Source organism: Lissotriton vulgaris, chromosome 6 (genome assembly GCF_964263255.1).
Source record: "Lissotriton vulgaris chromosome 6, aLisVul1.2, whole genome shotgun sequence".
NCBI lineage: Eukaryota > Metazoa > Chordata > Amphibia > Caudata > Salamandridae > Lissotriton > Lissotriton vulgaris.
The window spans coordinates 252,783,213-252,803,793 of record NC_141694.1 but is presented as its reverse complement, the minus strand read 5'-3'; the positions used below and the strand labels follow the sequence as shown (position 1 = coordinate 252,803,793).

Here is a 20,581-nt window from a genome sequence, read left to right as displayed (position 1 = left end):
AATTGTGCTTTTGGAATTTGAAAGTTTGCTTTTCCTTTGGATAAATGGATGAGAGTCTGCCTGTGAGGCTCTAAGGGAAGAAAAACGGACACAGGGAGAAGATCCCTCTCAGGGAAGAAGAAACCCTCTGGTGGTTGGCGTGCTTTGTGGATACAAAGATTAGTTTTGGACTTTTAGCAAGGGACCGAGATAGATTTGGACTTTTAGAGAGTAAGTTTCCCTTTGGTCGAATTATGATGGAGGATGAAAGACCACTGGCCCCTCGGCGCCAGATTCGTGATATGCAATTGTTTTCTGGATGGCCTACCAGAGTGAAGAGGCATTCGTTGTTTTAATTGCTTTGATTACCGTAATTATGATGTGTGTGTTTGTATATTTAGAATTTCAATATCCATTTCCTAAATTATTGAAGACTACTCCTGCTCCCGAGGAACATCAATTTTATTCTCTACCCCCGCATAAGGCTAGACATAGGGAGACTTATTCAAAAAATGTATTCATAGAGATGTTACACCAGACTCACAGTACTACGAACAAAACGAATTGCTGGGTTTGTGGGTTATTGCCATCAGTTATGCATCAACATGAATTATTTATATCTCTCCCTCTATCGTATTTAGCTAGTTGTGAGGCATGGTGGCAACTGTTATCATTGATGTATTCCCATTATGTTGTGAATCCCAAAATATATTCTGAAAGAGACTATGAAGCTATTCTAAAATATATAGAGAGACACCAAGGATTTGATGCAGAAGGAGATAAAGGTCGGGGTTCTCTAGATCCAAATGTTTGCATGAATGTATATACAGATTCTAAAAATGATACCTTGTTACAAGAAGAGATGCAAGACTTTGAGATTTTTAATTCCACGTTGTATTTTCAACATTTAAGGAATGCAATGTTACAAATGATAGAGCACTGCCAGTCCCCATTATAAATTCCACTTCTTTGTTTTGTATTAGGGGGCGAGGTCACATTAAGGTAGGGAGTAGTACCTGTAATTACACCTACACGTTGCAAACTGATAGTACTCCTTCGATGATCACCCCCCCCCCCTAATGTGTATTTCGTTTGTGGGGAAAATGCTTATACTTGGCTTCCCCGGGGATGGGCAGGAAGGTGTTATCTGTCTTTCCTTTACCCTCCTGTTTATGTTGCTCCTTCCAATTACCATAAGACTCATCAGCTGATAAAAAGAGATTTAGAAACCAATAGGACTATAAGAAGCTATAATACTGATAAGACTGACTAAACAGATACTTCACTACAACAGTTTGAAGATATTTCAAAGGGCCTGGTTCCCTTTTGGGGTCCAAATTTCAACAGTTGTAACATAAGGCGACTGTCTAGAATTGTGGAAAATGTGGTCCAAACAACGACTGAAATATTAGCTAATATCACTGTAGAGCTTCAGGCTACGAGACTTGTTTCTCTTCAAAATCGGATGGTGTTAGACGTCATCCTGGCAGATAGGGGTGGAGCTTGTCGTGTGATTGGCAGCTCTTGTTGTGCTTACATACCTGATTCGGCCCCAACTATAAATCTCGCTATTAAAAAATTGCATCTATTAGCTAATGAACTACATGAAGAGAAAGGTATCTGGTCCCTCAGTGGGTGGTTCTGGAGTCTTTTAGCTACCTGGGGATGGAAGGTATTTATGATTTTAGTAGGAATATTTGGAATAATTTTCACTTGCTGCTTATGCCTTCATTGTGGCCCAGCATGTTGTACCTTTTTTGCTACCAAAATAACGTCTTCCTTGACCCAGGCCCGACAAAAGAAGGTAGAAAAACAAATGATCCAGAAGGAAGTAGCAGATCTTATGCAGATAGATGAAGGGGTATTCGTAGAGTAGAATAATATAGTTATATTGGCCATAGTGTGCCAAAAGGGCCGTCTGTTGGAATATAAAATTATATAATCATGATTGTTCCACTATGTACCATATAACCGCATATACGTATTCTTGATCGTGAATAAAGCAATATTGTATGATAGCCTAACGATAGGTTATAAAGGTTTGTTTTGTCCTATTAATGTAGTTAGGACTACTTTGTTTTATCTCCTTCCCTTTATCATAAGATCTCAAAACGTTACATGGTTTAATGTAGGATACGAAAACATGTTAAGTTGCTTAGTCTGCTTCTCTTCCCATTCGAACATGGCTCAGGGAAACCCAAGGTCACAAGAGGGCGTGAAACCGTTGAGAGGTAAATGGGTGTGGTCAGTGCAGTCCGCCCGGAGGATTCAAGACGGCGGGAAGGTTGGTGGCCCAGGAGTTCTGATTCCCCTATGAAGGACAAGCACCCGGGTCCTACCAGGCCCCCGCAGAGCACATTTCCTCCGCGGTGGTGCGCCGTGACCGGCTCCGGGTCAGCTGGGAAGACTTCGGAGTGGCAGGTGGCCCTCGCATCCGGTGGAGGGTGTTACAGCCCCCTTGGTGGCAGTTTTGTCATGTCCCCGGGCCGAGGGAGATTCGACCACCTACGCTTCCTCCCCGGGCATCCGTTGTGACTGTCGACCGGGGTGGACTGCGTGAGAAGTTGGCCTGATATATGATGCTCACTAATTCTAGTGATCACCTTGTATCAGTCCAAACAACCCTTATGGTGATTGGTTTAAGTCAACCTTATAGACCAGCTATCCTAATGGTAGCATGGACAAAGCAGTTAGGCTAAACTCTTTTGGCATGTGAAGCCAGCTGTTTTACCACATATAACCCCTTAAATACCAAATGAAAGGACACCACACAGGTGCTTATGAAAATAAACAAGATATTTATTAACTAACAAAAACCTCTGAACTCATTATGAGATCAGAGGGCTAAGCACATGACAAGACTCTTAAGAAAAATACGTTAAGTTGCACGAGTTACAATGTTGCCCTAGGGGCGCAACAAACCATATACTAAACAAGTGGTATAAGGAAGTCGATAGAAGGAATGGAGCTGTCCAGAGGCTGTAGGATCGCTAGGACTACACTACCCTAACTTTAGGTAAGTAATAGGAGGCCCACGGAACGTGTGTGCAGAGTGTGAACTCACGCGCGAGATGCGTAACAACATCTATGGACAGTACAGTTCAAGAAAAAGGTGAGTACGGACAATCCTGACTAGATAGGACTAAAACGACTGTGAACCTGGACACTAGGAGGGTCAATCTACCCTTGAGCAACGAAATGCTCTTGTTACCTCACCCACGGGCTGCGGATGCATAGGTGCGAAGTCGTGTCGGGTTTCTGCGTTGAAGTCTATGGAGCCTGAAAGGAAAGATGCTGCAGGCGACCATGAGGAAGATGTCCGGTGTGATCCAAGGGTGGATCAGGGAAGCTGAAGACCTGAAAGCAGAGGGGACAATGTTCAAAGTCACTAGCCAGTGACTGGAGTGGAACCAGGAAGGAACCAGAGGCTGTCGTCGCAATCAGGTGAAAAGTGGACGCTTGACTCTGCAGCCAGGTGGACCAGGTGGTGTCTTCAATGACCAGGATGAGGCACGAGCTGTCCCACGCAGGCTCTCGCTGTCGGCGGTGTTGGATCCGGATTCGGCATCAACAGGCCTTGGCAAAGGCAACCCACGCGATGAGTGGAATCAGCATCTGGTGCTGACCAGGAAGGTCCGGGGTGCTTCTCCTTTGCAGGGAAGCAGGGGCCAGTCTGGAGCAACCAGACCAGTGGTGTGGATTTCAAGGTTCGTCGTCTAGGAGGCCACTAGCCAGCCGGCAAGTGACCAGACAACGCGTCGAGCAGCAATCAAGCAAACTGGCCCCACGCAGATCTCGTGGATGCTGGAGGGCTGATCTTCTGTGCAGGAGCTGCTCGGGGCTGGGGCTTCTCAATCCCCAAAGCACTTCATCAAGGATACCTCAGAAGTTGTGCTGGAAGCGAAGTGCAGTTTCTTCAAGATGGCCGGTCCCACGTGTCTCGTCGCACCCACGGATCTCAGCTGTGCTGCAGATGTAGGTAGAGGTCGGAGAGGTCTGTGAATCCGGATCTCGTCGGGCTCTGAAGTCTGGATCCTCAAGGGAAGACGACAAAGTGAAGCCACTGGACGCTTGATGGTGCCTGCTTGTACAGGCTGAACACTCCTTGCCCACAAGGGAGATTTCTTCAGTCTTCTGTGGAGCAGAACGCCGAAGTCCAGAGTTTCTTCTTGTAAAATCAATTCAGGATAATCTAACTTGGAATGGGACCAGCTCCTACCTTTATTCTGCTAAAGGGGGCTGTACTATCACTAGGTCCCTCCTATGGGTGGGACCAGGAAGGGGGGTGGTTCCACCCCCTATCCTTTGTCCGGTTTCATGCCAGAGCTGGGGCTGGAGTGCCCCAGCAACTGGTTTGAACCGGTGTATGCACAGAGGCACCTTGTGTGCCCCAAGCATGTCTCATTCCTTTCAGGCCTGTCCTACCTAATACACAAATTCCTGTCTGGGGTGGTGCTAGCACCTCCCAAGGCAGGAAACCCTTTGTCTAAGCCTCCCTCGCTGGAAGGACTCCCAGCAGCAGGAGGTCAGACTTGTGTCTGGTGGCAGCATCCATTTTGTGATGCTGAGGCTCGAGTTCAACTTTAACCGGGGTTCACAGTTAGGTACATGTCGTGTCCCTCTAGAAGGGTGGAATGCTACCCCCGCCACCAGAATGGGCGAGGGGGTAGTATTCCAATTCGTATGACACCTTACTCGACATGCTTTGATAATGCTATGCCAAAGTTAGCAATAACCGCGAGGATTATAATGCACTTAAGAGTATATGGTATAGCGTTATCATGGAAACAGCCAAAGGACTTGGTTCCGAAAGCTGCAGACAGGCTCAGCTCGTGCCAGAGCACTATCTCACATAATTCCAAGCACTCTGCCCCCAGGATTGTTAAGGCCTGCCATAGGAGTGACTTATAGGAGTATATGTGTCCATTGTAGGTTTAGATATAGGTATACTATATCTAAAGCAAAGGGTGACTACACCACCTTGCCCCAGCTGATTGATCAGCCAGTTGTGTCAGATTTGGATGTCCAGCCAGGGGTGGCATAATACATGCTGCAGCCCCTGGTAGGCCTTGGGTTCACTTATGCCCTGGGTACCTAAGGTACACTGTACAAGGACTTACAAGAGTGACCCAATACCAATTAGATATGTACCTAAGGTACATGGAGTCCCTTTTAACAGAGAGAGTAGGAAGCCTGGGGTGTTGAATAGCAGGATCCCAGGCCAACTAAGTCGAAAACCAGCTAAACACTAGTCAAAAAGTTGGGGGTAACCATAGTCAGATATCCACCTTCCTAGAGACTGTTCTCAGGGCGTCCTGACCGCATCGTGCCGCCGGACGGGGAGGCCCACACCGGGCGCCAGGGTTCTGCGGCGATGTCAGTTACCCAGCCGACCCGTCTTGAAACACGGACCAAGGAGTCTAATACGTGTGCGAGTCGGAGGGCCGAGCAAAATTGAAACAGTACAGTTTTGTGAAAAAAGAAGAAGAAAAGTGTTTTTAATTAAACCATTTACCCCTCATAGATAGAAGACGCTCGTTATGGTTGTACTTGTAGTGACGATTGCTTGTTGAAACGACAATACTTATTAATTGTAAGATCCAAATTTGTTATCGTTGTATTTGGAGTGACGATTGCTTGTTGAGACCGAATCTGCAGTAAGGACTGGTCGTTTCCCTCGTTTCGTCAATTACCGGAGTGTAAACAAAGGAAAGAAAATGGCCGATACGTACGGGTCACGATTTGACCCTGCGTACCTAATCGACAGTGAAGAAGTCTAGCGAGAGAGATTTCAATGATGATGCAAACTTCAAGACGACTGAAGATCACAGGTAACATCGTTGGAACAGATTTGGAGAACAAGTCGATTCCAAAAATGTTACAAAATGCTCCCGATAGTTCACGAAGATCAAAGCATAGGTCGGATAGTTGCAGAGAGTTGAAATTTAAGTAAGAACGAGGCTTCCCGAGAGTAAGAGGAAAATATTGATGAATGTTTCAAAGTTGTAGCAATAAATGTACATACCAGTAATAAATATTCGAAGGATAGCAATTCCAACGGAGTACTGAAATCAATTTGAAGGAAATAAAAGAAAAATGTATACTTCAAGAAGTATCATCCAGGGGTGAAGGTCAACACATCTGTCCCCTGCCAGAAAAGTCCTTGAACCCCGTCGCCAATGTAAAGATGATCCAAACTCCAGTATATTGGTAGAGAGATGTATCTTTATTGGACAAACTCGTTTTGTGCCTTTTGATCAACAAACACCAATGAATTCCTGTCTTATAAAGTGTTATAAGTGTGGTGCTCCTCGCCATATTGCTTCTAGTACACAATGCATGGCCAGGAATGCTATTTGTAGAGCGTGTGGTAGAAGGGGTCATATAGCCAAAGTTTGTAATGCCAAAACTCAATATGTTAATGAAATTGATGATTGTTGTGAAAATGTTCATGAATTAATGTTGTGTGTTGATGGAGTATCCTTGGTGAATAATTCTGAGGATTCTTCTCTAAACGTAGATTGTAATGGTGTTTCTAAGCTACAAGACGTAGCTACTGAGAGCTCAGATAAACTTGAGAAGCCTCAATGTTTAATTAATCTTGATTGTAGAGATCTTAAGTATCCTGGCACCAAGGACGTTAGGATGTTAATTGACTCTGGAAGTCTTTATACACTGTTATCTCAAGAAATGTATGTGAAGGTGTGGGGTGATGAGTGTGATATTGGTTCTTGGGATGTTCCTGATATCAAAGCTGTGGGATATAGTGGGAAGACTATTGATATTTTAGGACTTAAATGGATGGTCATTACTTTCTCCCATCGAAAAGTATTTGGAAGGGTTTATTTGACAAAGCAAGGTTCTAACTTGCTTGGATGGCGTCACCAGAAAGACCTTGGAATTCTTTTAAACCCTAATGCAGCTGAGCCTGTCTCTGCCTATACTCAATGTTGATGCTTTTGAAATTGATATTATGAAGAGATTTCCTAATGTCTTTTCTGAGGATCTTGGGAAATTGAAGGGGTTTTCTCACAAAATCATTCTCAAAAGCAACGCTGTTCCTGTAGTACATAAAGTGAGGAATGTACCGTATTCGATGAGGGGTCCTCTTCAAGAGGAATTGGATAAGCTCTTAAAATTAAAGATCATTGAGCCCATTGAAGCTTCCGAGTGGCTCGCGCCCATTATAGTCGCGCCCAAGGATGGGGGAGCCAAAATTCGTCTCTCTGTGGATTTACGCGACCTCAATAAAAATATTTGGGTTGACAGACAACCGCTACCCAACATTTCTGAAATGTTGAGTGCCATGGGTGGTGGAGTGATGTGATTGATATGTCCTCAGCTTACCACCAAATTGATCAGGATGTGGGTTCTAGACATCTTACCTCGTTTGTAACACCGCTGGGGGCATACCGTTATTGTAGAATGCCTTTTGGTCTGGCATCTGCCTCTGCGGTGTTCCAGAGGGGAATGCATCAGGTTCTCCAGGGCATGAAAAATGTGCTATGTTTCCAGGACGATGTGCTTATAGTTGATAAGAATTGTGATCATCATGACAAAGTCTTAATTGAGGTTTTGGAGTGGATGGAAAAGAATGGGTTGACAATTAAAAAGGATAAGTGCCAACTAAAGAGAGATTAAGTAACATACTTAGGGCATGAAATATCTGGGTTGGGAATTAGGCCAAAGAAAAGCATCGTTTCTGCAATTAATGATGCCCCTACTCCATCTAACAAGGATCAGCTGAGATCTTTTTTAGGTTTAGCTGAATACTGTTCTAAATTTAATAGGGGATTTTCTGATATGGTTGAACCTTTAAGGTTGTTGATGAAGAATGGTGTCAGTTTTATGTGGAATGAGGCGTGTGAGGAGGCATTCAAGTCTGTTAAGAGTGGAATTTTACATGCACCAACTTTAGGTCACTTTGATGTTAAAGCCAGGACCTTAGTTACTACTGATGCTAGCGCTGTGGGAGTCGGGGCTGTGTTGTCCCAGATTTGTGATGGTGCAGAGAGAATTGTTGGTTTCGCTTCGAGGAGACTCCAGGGTGCTGAGGTTTCTTATTCAGTGATCGAGCGAGAGGCTCTCGCATGTACCTGGGGGATTAAGCATTTCAGGTATTTCCTTTGGGGTTTGCCTTTTAGAGTGCGAACAGATCACAAGCCTCTTGTACATTTGTTTAAGGGTGGAAGAGGTTTAGAGGGGAATGTTACTCCCAGGATATCTAAGTGGATTTTATCGGTGTTGGAATACAATTTTGAAGTGGAGTATATGAAGGGTGTGAAGAATGTTGTGGCAGACTATTTATCAAGGATGCCGGTGGACCAAAAATTTGGTGAATCAGAGGACGTGGATGGTTTGATTAAGTGCAATGAGGTGCAGGCATTTGATAAAGAAGAGTGGGAGAATGCAATGTCTTATTATGAACTATTATCCTGTGTCATGAAGTGTGTTTCTGATGGTTGGTCTAATGATTCTAGTTCAGATAGTCGTCTAAAAGGTTTTTATCATGTGGAAGGGGAGTTAAGTGATTGTGAAAATAAATTGTGGAGAAGGAGTAGGTTGGTACCACCTTACAAACTTAGATCCAGAATTATGAGTATAGCTCACGAAGGTCATTTGGGAAGGAATATGACGAAGAGGAGGATTTGTGAGTCATTTTGGTGGTCAGGCACGGATGGTGAAATCAATGAACTTGTGAAGAACTGTTATGCTTGTGCGGGGAGTGATAAGACAAAATTGGTTAGACAGCCTCCTCTTTCTTGTGTTGATTTTCCAGCTCGCCCATGGGAAAAATTAGGGATCGATTTTCTTGGTCCGATTTCTAGATTGGGTGTACGCAGCAAATTTTTAATGGTTCTTGTTGATTACCATTCAAAGCGGTTTGTGGTGGAATCTACTGACAGTATTGATACCATGAAAGTCATTAATTTTTTGGAGAGAACATTTTTGAATGAGGGAATTCCGAAAACGTTGGTGTCGGACAATGGAGTGCAGTTGGTGTCAAGGAAAATGAAGGAGTTTTTGGATAAAATGGGGATTTGCCATGAAAGGGTGGCGTTGTTCAGGCAGCAGGCCAATGGCCTAGTTGAAAGGATTAACAGGTTATTGACGGATAACATTCAGCTATCATTGGCGAATGGTTTTTTTGTGGTCTGATGAACTCAAGAAGATGGTATGGTCGTACAGGGTTACGCCACATTCTATTACAGGTGCCTCGCCTTTTGTTTCCTTGAAGGGGCGTGAACCTGGAGTGAAGGAAGTTCCTGGTTGGCTCAAGAGTAGGGAGTGTGTGTGGGTTGACCGTGCGGAAGTCAAGTGTGGGGTAGAAATCAACAGTTTGATTCAGCAAAGAACTACAATTCGAGGATGAAGGTGTGATTATAAGGAAGGTGATTGGGTTGTGGTTAGAAAAGGTGGTATTGTTATTAAGGGTGATAGTAAATATTCCCAGCCCAAACGTGTGACATGTGTTAAGAAAAATGTTCTCATATTATCTGATGGTTCTGCTTGGAGCTGTGGTAATGTTGCAAAGTGTCCTGCTCCATAGTGGGAATTTTCTTTTGTGTATTACTTCATCTTAATGCTATTCTTGTTTAATTTGTCATGTTAATTTATCTATTATTTTTATATTGTAATGGGGGAGATGTGTTAGGATTTATCCTTCATAGAATTTCATGATGTTGCTAGGTGCTTAGAATGTATCTTGTGAATTGTGGCCAGTACTGAAGATGCTGGGAAGGAGCTGGAGGTCTCTCTACTTATGACCAATAAAGATACATCTCTCTACCAATATACTGGAGTTTGGATCATCTTTACAGAAACCCTGTGGCGCAATAAAGGTGAGGGCTGGCGTGTGCCGGAGGAGGTGGGATCCTGCCGCGCTTTCAGCGGCAGGCGTACCACCGGCCTGTCACGCCTGCTCTGTCGGAGAGATGGAGTTTGAGGGTGCGTGATAGGACCTGAAAGATGGTGAACTATGCCTGGGCAGGGCGAAGCCAGAGGAAACTCTGTTGGAGGTCCGTAGCAGTCCTGATGTGCAAATCGGTCGTCCAACCTGGTTATAGGGGTGAAACACTAATCCAACCATCTAGTAGCTGGCGCTTGGAGTTTTATCTGGTAAAGCGAATGATTAGAGGTCTTAGGGCCGAAACAATCTCAAACTTTAAATGGTAAGAAGCCTGGCTCGCTGGCGTGGAGCCGGGCATGGAATGCGAGTGCCAAGTGGGCCACTTTTGGTAAGCAGAACTGGCGCTGCGGTATGAACCGAACATCTGGTTAATGCGTCCAATGCTCATCAGACCCCAGAAAAGGTGTTGGTTGATATAGACAGCAGGACGGTGGCCATGGAAGTCAGAATCCGCTAAGGAGTGTGTAACAACTCACCTGCCCAATCAACTAGCCCTGAAAATGGATGGCGCAGGAGCGTCGGGCCCTTACCCGGCCATCGCCGACGCTGAGAGCGGCGGGGGCTAAGTCGCGATGAGTAGGAGGGCCGTGGCAATGTGCACAGAAGCCCGGGGTGAGGGCCCGGTTGGAGCTGCCGCAGGTGCAGATCTTGGTGATATTCAAACAAGAACTTTGAAGGCCGAAGTGGAGAAGGGTTCCATGTGAACAGCAGTCAAATATGGGTCAGTCTGTCCTAAGAGATGGGGGATGGCCTCCGTTGCCCTCGGCCGATCGAAAGGGAGTCGGGTTCAGATCCCCGAACCCGGAGTGGCGGAGACGACGTCCACTGCGTTAACCTAAACGATCCCGGAGAAGCCGGTGGGAGAGCTCCCCGGGGAGAGTTCTCTTTTCTTTGTGAAGGGCAGGGCACCCTGGAATGGGTTCACCCCGAGAGAGGGGCCCAAGACTTGGAAAGCGTTGCAGTTCCGGCGGTGTCCGGTGAGCTCTTGCTGGTCCTTGAAAATCCAGGGAGATGGTGTAAATCTCGTGCCGGGGCACACCCATATCAGCAGCACGTCTCCAAGGTGAACAGCCTTGGAACAATGTAGGTAAGGGAAGACAGCAAGTCAGATCCGTATCTTCGAGATAAGGATGCTCTAAGGGCTGGGTCAGTCGGGCTGGGACGCGAAGCGGGGCTGGGCGCGCGCCACGGCTGGATGAGGTGCCTCCCTCCGGGGCGCCGACGACACTGGACGCGAGCCGGGCCCTTCCTGTGGATCGCCCCAGCTGCGGTGGTCGTCTCTCCCCGTGCCCCTTCCCCAGGCGTTCAGCCTCGGTGGGAGTCTAACAGCTGACTTAGAACTGATGCAGACCAGAGGAATCTGACTGTTTAATTAAAATAAAGTATCGCGAAGGCCCGAGGCGGGTGTTGACGCAATGTGATTTTTGCCCAGTGCTCTGAATAACAGGAACAGAAGCAAAAACGTTAAATGCTCTGGATCAATCAATAAAAAAGTATGTCAAACACTTTCTACACCTTCCTGCATACACGTGATCGTCTGCTATATTCATAAAGATCATTTGAGGGCCTCAGTATACCAAAACTATGTACACAAATTGGTCTCAATAAAGTCAATAGTTTATTGTATCTCAGGATAGCTCCAGACCTGTACATAGCTTATTCATTCATGTATGCAGGGAAGATATGAATGAAAAAATGGATAACATCATCAAAACACACAAACTCAACATTTCAGGCAGTAGGTTTCTGAGCTATGATTTGAATTTGTTAGCAACATACGATTGGAGAAAAGAGTTTGAGAAATTGGCAAATCTCCCTGTCCAAGGTGATGGTATAAAATACTGAGCAAGTAATCCAACCTCAAACTTCTGGATCAGCAAGCATAACAAAATGAAAGAAAACCAGTACATAGCTGCGCTGATGTTAAGAGCAAATGTCTTATATATTAGAGAAACCATCACAAGGGGAAGAAATCGTGCATTTGCTACATGTAGGTATTGTAATGATGTTTGTGAAACATTTTCTCATATTTCAGGCGCAGGACCTAAAACTAAGGACATTAGGATAAAAAGACAACAAAATTCTGGAATTGCTCATTGATAGAGCAAAATGGTGTGGTTGGATGGCATATAGGGAACCTCATGTTAAGAATAATCAAGGAGAACTACGAAAACCAGATGTTGTGTTTACCAAAAATGGTACAGCTGTAGTGATTGTTGTTTCAATTCGTTATGAAAATTCTCAGAATTCCCTTGAACTAGCGTTTAAGAGTAAAGTGAAATACTATCAGGGTCTGTCACAGCACATCAAAGATCTCACAAAATGCAACACTGTAAAATTTCATGGCTTTATCGTTGGATGTCGTGGTATTTGGCCCCAATGTAATGATGTTGTTCTGGCTGATTTAGGTCTGCAAATGTCATTCCCATGCAAGAAAAATGCTTGCCTGACTACTTTAATGGACACTCTTAAAATGTTCCAAGTATTCATGGACAATTGAATATCAAGCTTAAACTGAGATGTACACTTTCTTGCAGCACACATGTCACTCTTATAAAGCATAATGTTTTAACATATAGGTTTATAGTTGACACAAGATTTAGCAGAGATGTGAATTCTATAGATGTGAATTTTTTAGATGTGCTTTTTCCTAATTAGATGTGCTATTTGTAGATGTGTACTTTTTAATGCGTGCTTATAACAATTTAGATATAGTTGTGTACATCATACTTATTGAAATGTCTTGAATGATTAATAGGTCTCAAATAATCGCATACACATAATTATCACACATTGATTATTAATGTCCTGCTAATCACATTTTAATTTCTCAGGACTGTTCGTAGACAATCTTAAAATTGTTCGAATAGTACTGCAGGGTGTACTATCTCTGGCCTATAGGTGGTCCCAGTTCCAGTGAGGACAGCGTTCAGTGTGGCTGTACTCCGGAGCGAAAGTATGTTGTATTGTTGGAAGCAAAACCAAATTGATGCTGATGGGCAGCATAATAACCCAGAATGAGCCACCGCGAGGTGCTACAGATAGCTAAATGCCTCATCATCTAATTAGTGACATGTATGAATAGATGAACGAGATTCCCACTGTCCCTACCTACTATCTAGTGAAACCACAGCTAAGGGAACGGGCTTGGCAGAATCAGCGCGGAAAGAAGGTATGTTGAGCTTGACTCTAGTCTGGCACTGTGAAGAGACATAAGAGGTGTAGGATAAGGGAAGGCCCTTTGGTGGCTGGTGAAACACCACTACTCTTATCATTTTTTCACTTACCCGGTGAGGCGGGGGCGCGAGCCCCGTGGGGCTCTCGCTACTGGTGCGACCCGCTCTGGGGACAGTGGCAGGTGGGGAGTTTGACTGGGGCGGTACACCTGTCAAATGATAACGTAGGTGTCCTAAGGCGAGATCAGGGAGGAAAGAAACCTCCTGCGGAGCAGAAGGGAAAAATCTTGCTTGATCTCGATTTTCAGTATGAATACAGACCGTGAAAGCGGTGCTTCATGATCCTTCTGACTTTTTGGGTTTCAAGCAGGTGTCAGAAAAGTTACCACAGGGATAACTGACTTGTGGCGGCCAAGTGTTCATAGCGCGTCGCTTTTGGATCCTTCTATGTCGGCTCTTCCTATCATTGAGACGCAGAATTCTCCAAGCATTGGATTGTTCACCCACTAATAGGGAATGTGAGCTGGGTTTAGACCGTCGTGAGACAAGTTAGTTTTACCCTACTGATGATGTGTTGTTGCAATAGTAATCCTGCTCAGTACGGAAGCAACTGCAGGTTCAGACATTTGGTGTATATGCGTGGCTGAGGAGGCAATGGGGCGAAGCTACCATCTGTGGGATTATGACTGAATGCCTCCAAGTCAGAATCCCCCTAATCCCTAACGATACCGCAGTGCAGAGGAGCCTCGGTTGGCCTGGGATAACCGGGCCTGTGTGTAGAGCCAAGCGCTTGGGGACCAGAGCGCGGAAGCAAGGGGGCCGCCTCCATCGCCCTTAGTGCACAGCATGTTCATGGGGCACCCGGTGCTAAATCATTTTTAGACAACCTGATTCTGGGTCAGGGTTTCGTAAGTAGCAGAGAAGCTACCTCACTGCGATCCATTGAAAGTCATCCTCTGAGACAAGCTTTTGTCTCTCTGTGTGTGGGTGCCCACGGATGCCCTCCTCCACCACACCCAGGGGTGGGTCCCTCTGCCACCGGGCCGGCGGGAGGGACGCAGAGAGGGTAACGCAGGTTTGGGGGAGGCTGCCTCCGGCACGGGGGCTTCCCCTCCCATCCCTGCCCCACCAGGGTGCATCAGGGTGCGGGGACGGGGACCACCATCCCTTGCAGGTTGGCAGGGTGACAAGATGGCCTGGGCCGGGCCTCTCCTTCCCGCTGCTCCTGCCCCATTCGGGCAGGGAAGCAAGCAGAAGCCCCGGGGAAGGAGCCACCTAACAACTGCCTAGGTGCGCCTGGCCACCCCTCGCCAGACTGCAAGGGTGACTTAGCACAGCACCCTCCCAGGCCATCTGGGTCATACGGGCCATCTGGTTGCCTGGCTGAGCGACCAGATGGCCCTGCGGGCCGGGTGACCAGATGGCTCCACGGGCTGAGTGACCAGATGGCCGGCCAGGCTAGCTCCAACTTTTGTCCTTCCCCAAAGTTCTGTAAGCCCCGACTACGTGAGGGCTTTATAGTCAAGAAAAAATGGGCTCCCTGTGCAGGCCGTCGAGGAGAGGCCGTGGCCTAGGCTTAATCCTCCTTGGTTCCAGCAGAGGGTCTGCTGGGGACGGGGGTCCATCGGGTCCCAGGGAGGCTCTCGCCGGCCTGGCTAGGGTTCGGAAACTGGGCCCGGGCCCCGAGCTTGTGCTCCGTCCCAGGGTGCGGGAGCCCCCCGTCCTGCACGCCAGACGAGGGTCCGGGCTCTGGGGTCGGGGGTCCACTGGGGCCCAAGGAGGCTCTACCCAGCCGGGCTAGGTTTGGAAGCTGGGCCAGGCATGGGACTTGTGCTCTATCCCAGTGTCCCAGGGTGCGGGAGCCCCCCGTCCTGCAAGCTAGCCGTGGGTCCGGGCACTGGGGCCGGGGGTCCACAGGGACCCGGGGAGGCTCTACCCAGCCTGGCTAGGGTTCGGAAGCTGGGCCCAGGCACCGGCTTGTGCTCCGTCCCAGGGTGCTTGAGCCCCCTGTCGCACAAGTTACTACTTGTGTAACGATATATCTGTAAGAGACATTAGTTAGTGATAGATTTCTTACCTTAGAATATCCCCAGGCGTCAGACTGGATCCGGAAAGTTTTGCGTAGCAACACCCCTGCACGTCAGTAGGCGTCGTCCGCGGCCATCGTCGGCGTCGTTAGCGCCGGAATGACGTCGTCAGAGTACTTAGACGCCGCCCTTGCGCGCTGACGTCAGTTCTTATACACAGCTTTTCCGCACCAGATCCGCAGAGCCATGATAGAACCAACACTGGTGCCATGAAACTAGGGCCCTGAAAGGGGGTGACCTTAAACCTAGATATCGGTTGGCAGAACAGAACGGGGAGGATGGGTGGGTCGGTAAGTAATCTATCACTAACTAATGTCTCTTACAGATATATCGTTGCACAAGTAGTAACTTGTGCATTGAAAGAGACACGTTAGTGATAGATTCCTTACCTTACAATAGATACCCAAGCAATACCAACCCCGGTGGTGGGTCTGCGAACCAATAATCACACCAGAAAGTCCTGGAGGACGGAACGGCCAAAGAAGCCATCCCTCCGGACATGTCTGTCCAGGCAGTAGTGTCTTGCGAACGTGTACAGCGAGGCCCACGTAGCTGCCTGACAAATGTCCTGCAAGGGGACTCCTCGGCCCAGGGCAGTAGTAGTTGCCGTGGCCCGAGTGGAGTGGGCCCTCAGCCCAACAGGAGGTTCCTTCTTAGCCAAGGAGTAACACGCTTGGATGCACAACACAATCCACCGAGAGATGGTCCGCTTGTGCACCGCCCGTCCTTTTGTCCGTGAGCCACCACTGCAGCTGTCTCGCAGTGCCCTCCAAGATCATGATATGGTTGGACAGGTTGCCCTGATGCTGGGCCCACTGAAACTTCAGGTCCCACTGCAGAGCCCGCATCCCCCACCTGGCGAGATGCACCAGAAGGATGCAGGAGGCCATTCGCCCAAGAAGCTGCAGCGTCAACCTGACCGAGACCGGGATAAAGGCTGAAAGATTGGAATCAGAGCCTGAATATCCCGGACCCGCTGTTCGGGAGGATAAACCCCAAACTGCGCCGAGTCGAGGACCGCTCCGATGAAGAGGAGCTTCTGAGAGGGGCACAGGTGTGACTTCGGCACATTGATGGAAAACCCCAGCTGGTGCAGGAGGTCTGCCGTTGTCTGAAGGTGGCTGACGACTGTCTGGGGCGAGCACGCCTTCAACAACCAGTCGTCAAGGTAGGGGAAGACTGAAACCCCTAACCTGCGGAAATGAGCTGCGACCACCGCCATCACTTTCGTGAACACCGGTGGGGCGCTGGGAAGGCCGAAGGGGAGCACGGTAAACTGAAAGTGCTTGTGGCCTACCGTGAACCGCAGGTAGCGCCGGTGGGCCGGCAGGACAGGGATGTGGAAATAAGCATCCCGTAAGTCCAACGCTACCATCCAGTCTCCTGGGTCCAGGGCAGCTAAGACCTGAGCCAATGTCAGCATTTTTAACTTCTCCTTCCGGAGGAAGCCGTTGACTTTCTGTTGGTCCAAGATAGGGCGCAGGCCCCCTTTGCCCTTCTTGGGTGCCAGAAAGTAGTGGGAGTAACAACACACCCTACTTCTGGCCCAGGAACGCGCTCGATGGCCCCCTTGGCCAAGAGGGCCATAACTTCCTCTTACAGAAGTTGCAAATAATACCCCGACATGCGGTGGTATTGCGGTGGCATGGCTGGAGCGGTCATCTTGAAGGTCATCTTGAAGGGGAGGGAGTAGCCCCTCCGGACTATTTGCAGCACCCACACGCTAGCCTTAGACGTGAGGGCCCGGCAGTCGGAGCAGGTCCGGTCGTCGTGGTCGAGGCCTAAACACTGAAGACACCGGCGATGGGGGTCGGTAACTGACATCATTCGGTTACACTTGGAGCATGGTTTGTACCCGGGCATCCCTACCGGCACCATAGGAGTCAAACGACTCAAGAAAAAACCAGATCAAAAGATCAAAAAAGTTTGTGCTGCAGATGTAGGTAGAGGTCGGAGAGGTCTGGGAATCCGGATCTCGTCGGGCTCTGAAGTCTGGATCCTCGAGGGAAGACAACAAAGTGAAGCCACTGGACGCTTGATGGTGCCTGCTTGTGCAAGGTGAACACTCCTTGCCCACAAGGGAGATTTCTTCAGTCTTCTGTGGAGCAGAACGTCGAAGTCCAGAGTTTCTTCTTGTAAAATCAATTCAGGATAATCTAACTTGGAATGGGACCAGCTCCTACCTTTATTCTGCTAAAGGGGGCTGTACTATCACTAGGTCCCTCCTATGGGTGGGACCAGGAAGGGGGGTGGTTACACCCCCTATCCTTTGTCCGGTTTCATGCCAGAGCTGGGGCTGGAGTGCCCCAGCAACTGGTTTGAACCGGTGTATGCACAGAGGCACCTTGTGTGCCTCAGGCATGTCTCATTCCTTTCAGGCCTGTCCTACCTAATACACAAATTCCCGTCTGGGGTGGTGCTAGCACCTCCCAAGGCAGGAAACCCTTTGTCTAAGCCTCCCTCGCTGGAAGGACTCCCAGCAGCAGGAGGTCAGACTTGTGTCTGGTGGCAGCATCCATTTTGTGATGCTGAGGCACGAGTTTAACTTTAACCGGGGTTCACAGTTAGGTACATGTTGTGTCCCTCTAGAAGGGTGGCATGCTAATCCCGTCGCCAGAATTGGCGAGGAGGTAGTATTCCAATTCGTATGACACCTTACTCGACATGCGTTGATAATGCTATGCCAAAGTTAGCAATAACCGCGAGGATTATAATGCACTTAAGAGTATATGGTATAGCGTTATCATGGAAACAGCCAAAGGACTTGGTTCCAAAAGCTGCAGACAGGCTCAGCTCATGCCAGAGCACTATCTCATATAATTCCAAGCACTCTGCTTCCAGGATTGTTAAGGCCTGCCATAGGAGTGACTTATAGGAGTATATGTGTCCATTTTAGGTTTAGATATAGGTATACTATATCTAAAGCAAAGGGTGATTACACCACCTTGCCCCAGCTGCTTGATCAGCCAGTTGTGTCAGATTTGGATGGCCAGCCAGGGGTGGCATAATACATGCTGCAGCCCCTGGTAGGCCTTGGGTTCACTTATACCCTGGGTACCTAAGGTACACTGTACAAGGACTTACAAGAGAGTGACCCAATACCAATTAGATATGTACCTAAGGTACATGGAGTCCATTTTAACAGAGAGAGCAGGAAGCCGGGGGTCTTGAATAGCAGGATCCCAGGCCAACTAAGTCGAAAACCAGCTAAACACTAGTCAAAAAGTTGGGGGTAACCATAGTCAGATATCCACCTTCCTACAGACTGTTCTCAGTGCGTCCTGACCGCATTGTGCCGCCGGACGGGGAGGCCCACACTGGGCGCCAGGGTTCTGCGGCGATGTCAGTTACCCACCCGACCCGTCTTAAAACACGGACCAAGGAGCGTGCGCGAGTCGGAGGGCCGAGAGAAATTGAAACAGTATAGTTTTGTGAAAAAAGAAGAAAAGTGCTTTTAATTAAACCATTTACCCGTCATAGACAGAAGATGCTGAAGACACTCGTTATGGTTGTACTTGTAGTGACGATTGCTTGTTGAAACGACAATACTTATTAATTGCAAGATCCGAATTTGTTATCGTTGTATTTGAAGTGACGATTGCTTGTTGAGACCGAATCTGCAGTAAGGACTGGTCGTTTCCCTCGTTTTGTCAATTACCGGAGTGTAAACAAAGGAAAGAAAATGGCCGATACGTACGGGTCACGATTTGACCCCGCGTACCTAATCGACAGTGAAGAAGTCTAGCGAGAGAGATTTCAATGATGATGCAAACTTCAGGATGACAGCTCGAGGCGACTGAAGATCACAGGTAACATCGTTGGAACTTTTTAAAAGATGCACTGTGCTAATGGTGAACTCTGGAACAGATTTGGAGAACAAGTCGATTCCAAAAATGTTACAAAATGCTCCCGATAGTTCACGAAGATCAAAGCATAGGTCGGATAGTTGCAGAGAGTTGAGATTTAAGTAAGAACGAGGCTTCCAGAGAGTAAGATGAAACTATTGATGAATGTTTCAAAGTTGTAGCAATAAATGTACATACCAGTAATAAATATTCGAAGGATAGCAATTCCAACGGAGTACTGGAAGCAATTTGAAGGAAATAAAAGAAAAATGTATACTTCAAGAAATATCATCCAGGGGTGAAGTTCACCACATCTGTCCCCTGCCAGAAAAGTCCTTGAACCCCGTCGCCAATGTAAAGATGATCCAAACTCCAGTATATTGGTAGAGAGATGTATCTTTATTGGACAAACCTGTTTTGTGCCTTTTGATCAACAAACACCAATGAATTCCCGTCTTATAAAGTGTTATAAGTGTGGTGCTCCTGGCCATATTGCTTCTAGTACACGATGCATGGCCAGGAATGCTATTTGTAGAGCGTGTGGTAGAAGGGGTCATAGAGCCAAAGTTTGTAATGCCAAAACTCAATATGTTAATGAAATTGATGATTGTTGTGAAAATGTTCATGAATTAATGTTGTGTGTTGATGGAGTATCCTTGGTGAATAATTCTGAGGATTCTTCTCTAAACGTAGATTGTAATGGTGTTTCTAAGCTACAAGACGTAGCTACTGAGAGCTCAGATAAACTTGAGAAGCCTCAATGTTTAATTAATCTTGATTGTAGAGATCTTAAGTATCCTGGCACCAAGGACGTTAGGATGTTAATTGACTCTGGAAGTCTTTATACACTGTTATCTCAAGAAATGTATGTGAAGGTGTGGGGTGATGAGTGTGATATTGGTTCTTGGGATGTTCCTGATATCAAAGCTGTGGGATATAGTGGGAAGACTATTGATATTTTAGGACTTAAATGGATGGTCATTACTTTCTCCCATCGAAAAGTATTTGGAAGGGTTTATTTGACAAAGCAAGGTTCTAACTTGCTTGGATGGCGTCACCAGAAAGACCTTGGAATTCTTTTAAACCCTAATGCAGCTGAGCCTGTCTCGTCTCTGCCTATACTCAACGTTGATGCTTTTGAAATTGATATTATGAAGAGATTTCCTAATGTCTTTTCTGAGGATCTTGGGAAATTGAAGGGGTTTTCTCACAAAATCATTCTCAAAAGCAATGCTGTTCCTGTAGTACATAAAGTGAGGAATGTACCGTATTTGATGAGGGGTCCTCTTCAAGAGGAATTGGATAAGCTCTTAAAATTAAAGATCATTGAGCCCATTGAAGCTTCTGAGTGGCTCGCGCCCATTATAGTCGCGCCCAAGGATGGGGGAGCCAAAATTCGTCTCTCTGTGGATTTACGCGACCTCAATAAAAATATTTGGGTTGACAGACAACCGCTACCCAACATTTCTGAAATGTTGAGTGCCATGGGTGGTGGAGTGATTTTTAGTGTGATTGATATGTCCTCAGCTTACCACCAAATTGATCAGGATGTGGGTTCTAGACATCTTACCTCGTTGGTAACAC

General features: G+C 47.1%; 2 pseudogenes; both read left to right on the top strand.

Moving 5' to 3' along the window:
- The first annotated feature begins 9,745 nt into the window (after nucleotides 1-9,745).
- Nucleotides 9,746-10,963, top strand: LOC147707095 (28S ribosomal RNA; annotated as a pseudogene).
- Nucleotides 10,964-14,036, top strand: LOC147707094 (28S ribosomal RNA; annotated as a pseudogene).
- The last annotated feature ends 6,545 nt before the right edge of the window (nucleotides 14,037-20,581 follow it).